This window comes from Arachis duranensis, chromosome 5 (genome assembly GCF_000817695.3).
Source record: "Arachis duranensis cultivar V14167 chromosome 5, aradu.V14167.gnm2.J7QH, whole genome shotgun sequence".
NCBI lineage: Eukaryota > Viridiplantae > Streptophyta > Magnoliopsida > Fabales > Fabaceae > Arachis > Arachis duranensis.
This window is the reverse complement of record NC_029776.3, coordinates 12,907,022-12,916,794: the sequence shown is the minus strand read 5'-3', so window position 1 is coordinate 12,916,794 and position 9,773 is coordinate 12,907,022. Positions and strand designations below refer to the sequence as shown.

The window sequence follows — 9,773 nt, the reverse complement described above, 5'->3', positions numbered from 1 at the left end:
CTCCTGATAGCCATCATTGCTCGCTGCTCTGTGATGAGGGAAGGAATTCTCATTGAGTAAGTGCTGGTTGATTGGGAGGAGATACCTTGTAAGGAGACTTCGTGGATAAACTATGAGGAGTTGTAGAGGATGTTTTCTGATTTAAACCATGAGAATAAGGTCATTGTAGGGGGATAGTTGATGCAATCACTATGACTCTAGGCCCAACTCAAGAGAGCACAATTGAACTGGGAGAAAAAGCAGATGGGAAGATAAGCTAATGACTAGAGAAAAGAGAAAAAAGAGCCCTATATTAGATTAAGGACTACCTAATGACTAAGTAAGTGTGGGTGCAGAGTAGTAAAGAAGAAGAGAGTTAGTTAGAATCTGTAAAGGATATATGGAAAAAAAAGGGAGAGAGGTAAAAATCATCTTAGTTGTTATGAGTGGAGACGTGGAGTGTTCACTCCGTGAACTCAAAGGCAGAAAAATTGTTAGAAGCTTTCTGTTATTTCAAATTCAATAAACCGTACTTTATCCATTTTTCCTTTACCTTAATTCAATTACCACTTCTCAATTTCTTCTTATATTTTGCCGTTCGAGTAACAATTTCAGTGAGACCCTCGTTAAAATTAGAGGAGCACAACCAGCCTCGATCATATTCGACCATAAGGATGTACATACATACATATATATATGGTTAAGTACGATTTTGGTCTCTAAGGTAGGGGTTGAAAATTTTTTTCACCCCAATCTTTTTTTGCTTACAAAATCGTCCCTAAGGTTTAATTTAATTTTAAAATCGTCATTTTTACCAAATTTTTTTTATTACCAAACTACTCCTAAATAAAAAAATATAAAATAAAAAAAGAAAAGAAAACAGGGAAAGGGGGACTGGGGTAAGGAAATCATGTTTGTGGGGTGGGTGTGAGAGGGGGGTTGTTTCCAGAGAAGAAGAGCGGGAGGGGAAATGAGGAATTGGGGAAGGGAATTACCGCCGCCACCGCTTCCTCGCCGTTGCCCCTCACCGTCAGATCTCGCCATTTCCTTTCTTTCTCAGTACTCACTCACACTAATGACAAGAGAGGAGAGAGCAGAGGGAGAGAGAAAGAGAAGCGGAGAGGAAGAAAAGAGAGGAACAGAGGCGCTGAGGAAGACTGCGTCCAGCTCGATCGCCACGCCCCTGCCGTCATCCTCATCGCGAGCCTCTGTTGTTGGTCGCCATCGAGCCATCGAACCGCCATCGTCGGTCGCCATCGAGCCATGTCCCGCCACCGCCGCTGGAGTGAGGTCACGTCGACGCCAGCAGATCCGAGAGGTTGGATGGTCGTCGATTCTCTTCGCCGGTCGCCGCTGCTCCTCGTCCTCTTTGCCTATTGTTGTTGTTGTTTTGATTATCCATTGTTGTTGTTTCTTCTTCTGATGTTAATTGTTGTTGTTGTTTCATTGTTGCTTCTGCTTTCTGCTTCTGCTTGCTTCTGTTTCCATTGTTATTGATTCTACTTCATTCTTGATTTTGCTTCTGCCTGGTTCTGTTTCCATTGTTGTTGTTTCATTGTTGCTGCATTGTTGTTTCCATTGTTGTTGTTGTTGTTATTGTTGTTGTTGTTGTTGTTCTGGTTGTGCCCCTACGCCTGAGCTTCTGCCTTTGCTTGTGCCTCTGTGCCTGAGCTTATTTTGGGGAATAAGGGGAAGGGTATTTTCGTCCGAAGAACGATTTTTAAACTAAGTTAAACTTTAGGGACGATTTTATAAGCAAAAAAAGGTTGGGGACGAAAAAAATTTTCAGCCCATACCTTAGACCATCTCCAGTAGGGAACTCATCCCAATTCCTATTTATGGTCCACTTGTCATAAAAAGTAACTCCACATCAGCTTTTGCGTCATAAACAGTAAATAGGAATTCAAAGCATCTCTTTTTTCTCCATTAGGAGAAACTAACTTTAGTCCTTATTGTGGTCCCACTTAATTAATTAAAATTAATGTAATTATTTTTTCAATAATATTATTTAAATTTATAAATTTAAAAATAATTTACTATTAAAAGATATTAATATTAAAAAAATTCATATGTAACAATAATACACAATATATAATTCGGGATTACACTAATTTATAAAATTACTTATTACAAAGAAAAACATAATTAAATTCTATAGTTGACGATAAACATTATGAAATTGTTTATTTAATTGATTAAAATTTTATATAATTATTTATTTTTATAATAACTTGCCAAGTGACAAGTTATTATTGGGCAACAAGAGTCTCCATTCAAAAGGACTCTCCCTTCTCGATCCAAGAGAAGAAATTCCTTCACATCTCACTCTAACGGTTAGTTTCTTTTTTTTTTGACACGCACGGTAATAAGAACTCCAAAAAATAACTATTGGAGTTACTTAGAGTTGCTCTTAGAAACTAAAGTTAACCCTATATATATAGTTTCTTCTGGTTCTCATTCTGAAAATAGATCACTAAATGTCTGAATGCAACTACAACAGCCTATAAACCCGCACTTGATTCTTCAGTGACATTCGGATTAAATAGCAGTGAATAAGAACCTTGTAGTACGCAAACCTGATCATGAACCAAGCATATTGACCACATGCAAACCAACATAACCAGCCATTCAGTCCCTTTCATTTAGTAGATACTCCAGTCGTGAAAATTGATGTCATTTATAAAAATGGCAATAAAGTCTGTTTCATGTAAAGAATGTTGAGTAAGGAATTACTATATTACCTTAGATGGATATCTCAAGGGCTTCGTCCTCTTGTCCATTTTAGTATTTTTTTGTCCAATACATGCTATATGCAAAATCTTCTAATTGACGGCATATATATTTATAAGGTGAAATTGTGAAACATTAAGGGGAAAAAAAGGGAAAGGTGTTATCTACCGCATAAAACCATGCATCTTTTCATAATAACTATCTCCAGCTGGGAAGCACTCCAGAGCCGATATGTGCAGCAATCAAGAAATAATGCTTATTAAGGCAAATGTCAAATGAGGCACTAAAATCCTCATAACTTTGAAGAGCGGATGCATTACTATATTTAATTGGGAAAATTATTAAGTTTTTATTGTTCATGAAAGATTAGTTTACAGATCAGCAGTTTGGGCCTTCTCGAATTGCTCTGTCCTTAAAGGCAGAAATTAAAATGCACATGCAAATTAATTTGAATTAGTCAAATACTAAGCTCACTCGTTGGTGTAAGTAAATGACAGGATCTAAATTTTTCTGTATATCAATCCATTAGCAACAGATTAGTTAGGAATACCGTACAAACCAAAAAATAAACATGCAAGTTGTTGAAACTGCTGAGTTCTGCGTCCATGACTGAATCAATTGTTGATTAGAAAAAGGAGATTCTAGAAGGTGAGAGTGACAGTTCGAGAGAGAGAAGATTGGAGGCAAAAAACACTTTTAGCATTTTTCATTTTACTTTTTATTAGCTATTACAAATCCAGCTGTCACATATATATACATACATGTAAGTGAGAATAACTAATTTTTCTAATCTGACTATGACAAACTAATCTCTATAATTAACAAGCTAATTATCTAACTAACATTTCCCCTTAAGTTGATAGTTATACATATTATCATAATATCAACTTGGAGTAAAAAAAAAAAAACTACAATCTAACTATGACACCATCTAACTAACTAACATTCCCTTTCAAGTTGAAAAAATGGAGAATTCTATATCACTAACTTGCAATAAGGGAAGATGTCAATCATCAAGTAGCAAAATCACTGGTACCATTCCCCCTCAATTGAGGAGCATACAAATCAAATAGGCCTAGCTTGCTAAAACAGTTCTGAAAAGGACCAGGTGCTAAGGCCTTGGTGAAGATATCCGCTGTTTGATTTTTGCTTGAGATAGGTAGCAACTTAACTAACCCAGACACAGCTCTTTCTCGCACCACATGACAATCTACCTCAATATGCTTAGTCCTTTCATGAAACACAGGATTCAGAGCAATATAAAGGGCAAACTGGTTATCACAATAAAAGAGAATAGGCTGAGTAATAGGAATATTAAGATCATGCAGAAGATAGGACAACCATTGAACCTCACACACACCAGCTGCCATGGCTCTATACTCGGCTTCTAAGGATGACCTCGCTACAGTAGGTTGCTTTTTACTCTTCCAAGAAACCAAAGCATTACCCAAAAAGAAGCAATACCCAACAATTGACCTCCTGATATCTGGACAAGATGCCCAGTCAGCATCAGTGAATCCTTTCAAACAAAGGTCAGAAGAAGTAGGGAATAGAAGGCCAGTAGCGGGGGCATTTTTGAGGTATTTCAACACACAAATCGCTGCTTGATAGTGGGCTGTTGTGGGGCAGTCCAAGCACTGACTTAACTTGCCAACTGCATAACAAATGTCTGGCCTTGTCGTGGTCAAATACACCAATCTCCCAACCAATCTGCGATATGCTGAAATGTCATCATATGGAGGTGCAACTGATTTGGATAGTTTTGATGTATACTGATGAGCGGATGATTTATACGCTTTTTGGCATTTTTTTAGGTAGTTTCTAGTAGGATCTAGCTACTTTTAGGGATGTTTTCATTAGTTTTTATGCAAAATTCACATTTCTGGACTTTACTATGAGTTTGTGTGTTTTTCTGTAATTTCAGGTATTTTTTGGCTGAAATTGAGGGACCTGAGCAAAACTCTGATAAGAAGGCTGACAAAGGACTGCTGATGCTGTTGGATTCTGACCTCCCTACACTCGAAATGGATTTTCTGGAGTTAAAGAACTCTAAATGGCGTGCTCTCAATGGCGTTGGAAAGTAGACATCCAGAGCTTTCCAGAAATATATAATAGTTCATACTTTATTCGAGCTTAGATTATGCAAACTAGCGTTCAACGCCAGTTCCATGCTGCATTCTGGAGTCAAACGCCAGAAACACGTCATAAACCAGAATTAAACGCCAAAAACAAGTTACAACTTGGCGTTTGACTCCAAGAGAAGCCTCTGCATGTGTAAAGCTCAAGCTCAGCCTAAGCACACACCAAGTGAGCCCCGGAAGTGAATTTCTACATTAATTACTTATTTCTGTAAACCCTAGTAGCTAGTCTAGTATAAATAGGATATTTTACTATTGTACTAGACATCTTGGTTTTCGTCTTTTATCTTAGCACCCATCTTTGGACGTTTAGTTCTTAGACTTTGGGGGCTGGCCATTCGGCCATGCCTGAACCTTGATCACTTATGTATTTTTAACGGTGGAGTTTCTACACACCATAGATTAAGGTGTGGAGCTCTGCTGTACCTCGAGTTTTAATACAAAGTACTACAGTTTTCTATTCAATTCGGCTTATTCTTACTCTAAAATATTCGTTGCACTTCAAGATGATGAATGTGATGATCCGTGACACTCATCATCATTCTCACTTATGAACGCATGATTGACAACCACTTCCGTTCTACCTTAGAACGAGCGAGTATCTCTTGGATTCCCTAACCAGAATCTTCGTGGTATAAGCTAGAACCCTTTGGCGGCCACTCTTGAGGATCGAGAAAGTCTAAACCTTGTCTGTGGTATTCCGAGTAGGATTCAGGGATTGAATGGCTGTGACGAGCTTCAAACTCGCAATTGTTGGGCGTGATGACAAACGCAAAAGAATCAATGGATTCTATTCCGACATGATCGAGAACTGACAGATGATTAGCCGTGCTGTGATAGAGCATTTGAACCATTTTCACTGAGAGGATGTGATGTAGCCATTGACAACGGTGATGCCCTACATATAGCTTGCCATGGACAAGAGTGAGAAGGATTGGGTGAAAGCAGTAGGAAAGCAGAGATTCAGAAGAAACAAGCATCTCCATACACTTATCTGAAATTCTCACCAATGATTTACACAAGTATTTCTATCCTTATTTTATGCTTTATTCATTATTACTTTCAAAAACTACATAACCATTTATTATCAGCCTAACTGAGATTTACAAAATGACCATAGCTTGCTTCATACCAACAATCTCCGTGGGATCGACCCTTACTCACGTAAGGTTTATTACTTGGACGACCCATTGCACTTGCTGGTTAGTTGTGCGGAGTTGTGACAAAGTGTGATTCACATTTGAGAGCACCAAGTCATTGGAGCCATTGTTGATGATCACAATTTAGTGCACCAAGTTTTTGGTGCCATTGCCGGGGATTGTTCGAGTTTGGACAACTGACGGTTCATCTTGTTGCTCAGATTAGGTAATTTTATTTTCAAAAAAGTTTTCAAAAATCTTTCAAAATTTTTTCGTTATTTTCGTTTTTCAAAAAATAATTTTCAAAAAAAAAAAACAAAAAAATAAAAAATATTTTGTGTTTCTTGTTTGAGTCTAGTGTCAATTTTTAAGTTTGATGTCAATTGCATGTTTTAAAAACTCTTGCATTTTTCGAAAATTCATGCATGTGTTCTTCATGATCTTCAAGTTGTTCTTGATAAGTCTTCGTGTTTGATCTTTCAATTTTCTTGTTTTGTGTTTTATGTTGTTTTTCATATTCATTTTTGCAGTCATAATGTCTAAGTATTAAAGACCTCTAAGTTTGGTGTCTTGCATGTTTTTCTTTTCTTGAAATTTTTTCAAAAATAAGTCTTGATGTTTATCTTGATCTTCAAAGTGTTCTTGGTGTTCATCTTGACATTCATAGTGTTCTTGCATGCATCATGTATTTTGATTCATAAATTTCATGTTGTGAGCCATTTTTGTTGTTTTTCCCTCTCATCATTAAAAATTCAAAAAAATAAAAAAATAAATATCTTTTTCTTATTTCTCTCATAAATTTCGAAAATTTGAGTTGACTTAGTCAAAATTTTTAAAAACTTAGCTATTTCTTATAAGTCAAGTCAAATTTTCAATTTTAAAAATCCTATCTTTTCAAAATCTTTTTCAAAAATCAAATCTTTTTCATTTTTCTTTTATGATTTTCGAAAATTTAAAATTATTTTTCAAAATATTTTTCTCATCTTTATTTCAAAATTTTGAAAACTTTACTAACAATTAATGTGATTGATTCAAAAATTTGAAGGTTGTTACTTTCTTGTTAAGAAATGTTCAATCTTTAAATTCTAGAATCATATCTTTTAGTTTCTTATTAGTCAAGTAATCAATTTTAAACTTTAAAAAAATCAAATCTTTTTCAAAATATCATTTTCAATCATATCTTTTAAAAATATCTTTTTTCAAATCATATCTTTTTCAAAATCAATTTTAAAATATCTTTTCTAACTTCTTATCTTTTTAAAATTGATTTTTAAATCTTTTTCAACTAACTAATTGACTTTTTATTTGTTTTAAAATTCTTATCTTTTTCAAAACCACTTAATTACTTCATCCTCTCTAATTTTTGAAAATTCCTCCCTCTTTTTCAAAACTTTCTTAATTAACTAATTGTTGTAAATTTTAATTTTAATTTTAATTCTTCTCTTAATTTTTGAAAATCACTAACCCTTTTTCAAAATTAATTTTTGAAATTCTCTCTCTCTTATCTCTTCTATTTATTTATTTATTTAGGAACACTTCTCTTCATCTCAAGAATTCGAACCTATCTTCCCCCTTGTGTTTGGATTCTTAACTCTTTTCCTTCTTCTATTTATTTCTTCTTCTACTAACATAAAGGAATCTTTATACTGTGACATAGAGGATTCCTCTTCCTTTTCTGTTCTCTTCTTTTTCATATGAGCAAGAACAAGGAAAAAGGCATTCTTGTTGAAGCTGATCCTGAACCTGAAAGGACTCTGAAGAGGAAACTAAGAGAAGCTAAAATACAACAATCCAGAGACAACCTTACTGAAATTTTCGAACAAGAAAAGGATATGGTAGCCAAACCCAACAACAATAATGCAAGGAGGATGCTTGGTGACTATACTACACCTACTTCCAAGTTTGATGGAAGAAGCATCTCAATCCTTGCCATTGGAGCAAACAATTTTAAGCTGAAACCTCAACTAGTTGCTCTAATGCAACAGAACTGCAAGTTCTATGGACTTCCATCAGAAGATCCCTATCAGTTTTTAACTGAGTTCTTGCAAATCTGTGAACTGTTAAGACTAATGGAGTAGATCCTGAAGTCGATAGGCTCATGCTTTTCCCTTTTGCTGTAAGAGACAGAGCTAGAACATGGTTGGACTCACAACCTAAAGATAGCCTGGACTCTTGGAACAAGCTGGTCACGGCCTTCTTGGCTAAGTTCTTTCCTCCTCAAAAGCTGAGCAAGCTTAGAGTGGATGTTCAGACCTTAAAACAAAAAGATGGTGAATTCCTCTATGAAGCTTGGGAAAGATACAAGCAGATGACCAAAATGTGTCCTTCTGACATGCTTTCAGAATGGACCATTTTGGATATATTCTATTATGGTCTATCTGAGTTCTCTAAGATGTCACTGGACCATTCTGCTGGTGGATCCGTTCACCTAAAGAAAACGCCTGCAGAAGCTCAAAAACTCATTGACATAGTTGCAAATAACCAGTTCATGTACACTTCTGAGAGGAATTCTGTGAATAATGGGACGCCTCAGAGGAAGGGAGTTCTTAAAATTGATGCTCTGAATGCCATATTGGCTCAGAACAAAATGTTGACTCAGCAAGTCAACATGATTTCTCAAGGTCTGAATGGATAGCAAAATGCATCCAAGAGTACTAAAGAGGCATCTTCTGAAAAAGAAGTTTATGATCCTGAGAACCCTACAATAGCAGAGGTAAATTACATGGGTGAACCTTATGGAAACTCCTATAATTTTTCATGGAGAAATCATCCAAATTTCTCATGGAAGGATCAACAAAAGCCTCAACAAGGCTTTAATAATGGTGGAAGAAATAGGCTCAGCAATAGCAAGCCTTTTCCATCATCTTCTCAGCAACAGACGGAGAATTCTGAGCAGAGCACCTCTAACTTAGCAAACATAGTCTCTGATCTGTCTAAGACCACTTTAAGTTTCATGAGTAAAATAAGGTCCTCCATCAGAAATTTGGAGGCACAAGTGGGCTAGCTGAGTAAGAAAGTCACTGAAACTCCTCCTAGTACTCTCCCAAGCAATACTGAAGAGAATCCAAAAAGAGAGTGCAAGGCCATTGACATAATCAACATGGCCGAACCTAGAGAGGAAGGAGAGGACGTGAATCCCAATGAGGAAGACCTCATGGGACGTCTCTCAAGCAAGAAGGAATTCCCTATTGAGGACCCAAAGGAATCTGAAAGTCATATAGAGATGATAGAGATCCCATTAAACCTCCTTCTGCCATTCATGAGCTTTGAAGACTATTCTTCCTCTGAAGATGATGAAGATGTAACTGGAGAGCAAGTTGCTCAATATCTAGGAGCCATCATGAAACTGAATGCCAAGTTGTTTGGTAATGAGACTTGGGAAGGTGAACCTCCCTTGCTCATTAGTGAACTAGATACATGGGTTCAGCAAATATTACCTCAAAAGAAATAAGATCCTGGTAAATTCTTAATACCCTGTACCACAGGCACCATGACCTTTGAGAAGGCTTTGTGTGACCTAGGGTCAGGCATAAATCTTATGCCACTCTCTGTAATGGAGAAGCTGAGGATCATTGAGATACAGCCTGCCACATTCTCATTAGAGATGGCAGACGGATCACAAAGACAAGCTTATAGATTAGTAGAGGACGTGTTAGTGAAGGTTAAAGGCCTCTACATCCCTGCTGATTTCATAATCTTAGACACTAGAAAGGAGGAGGATGAATGCATCATCCTTGGAAGACCCTTCCTAGGCACAACAGGAGCTGTGATTGATGTTGACAGAGGA

At 36.5% G+C, this 9,773-nt stretch overlaps 1 non-coding gene across 1 annotated transcript; it reads right to left on the bottom strand.

Moving 5' to 3' along the window:
• Positions 1-8,216: 8,216 nt before the first annotated feature.
• On the bottom strand, positions 8,217-8,324 carry LOC127748097 (small nucleolar RNA R71). Its single transcript, XR_008010040.1, has one exon. It is a non-coding gene; the product is annotated as a small nucleolar RNA R71 (small nucleolar RNA).
• Between the last annotated feature and the right edge of the window lie 1,449 nt (positions 8,325-9,773).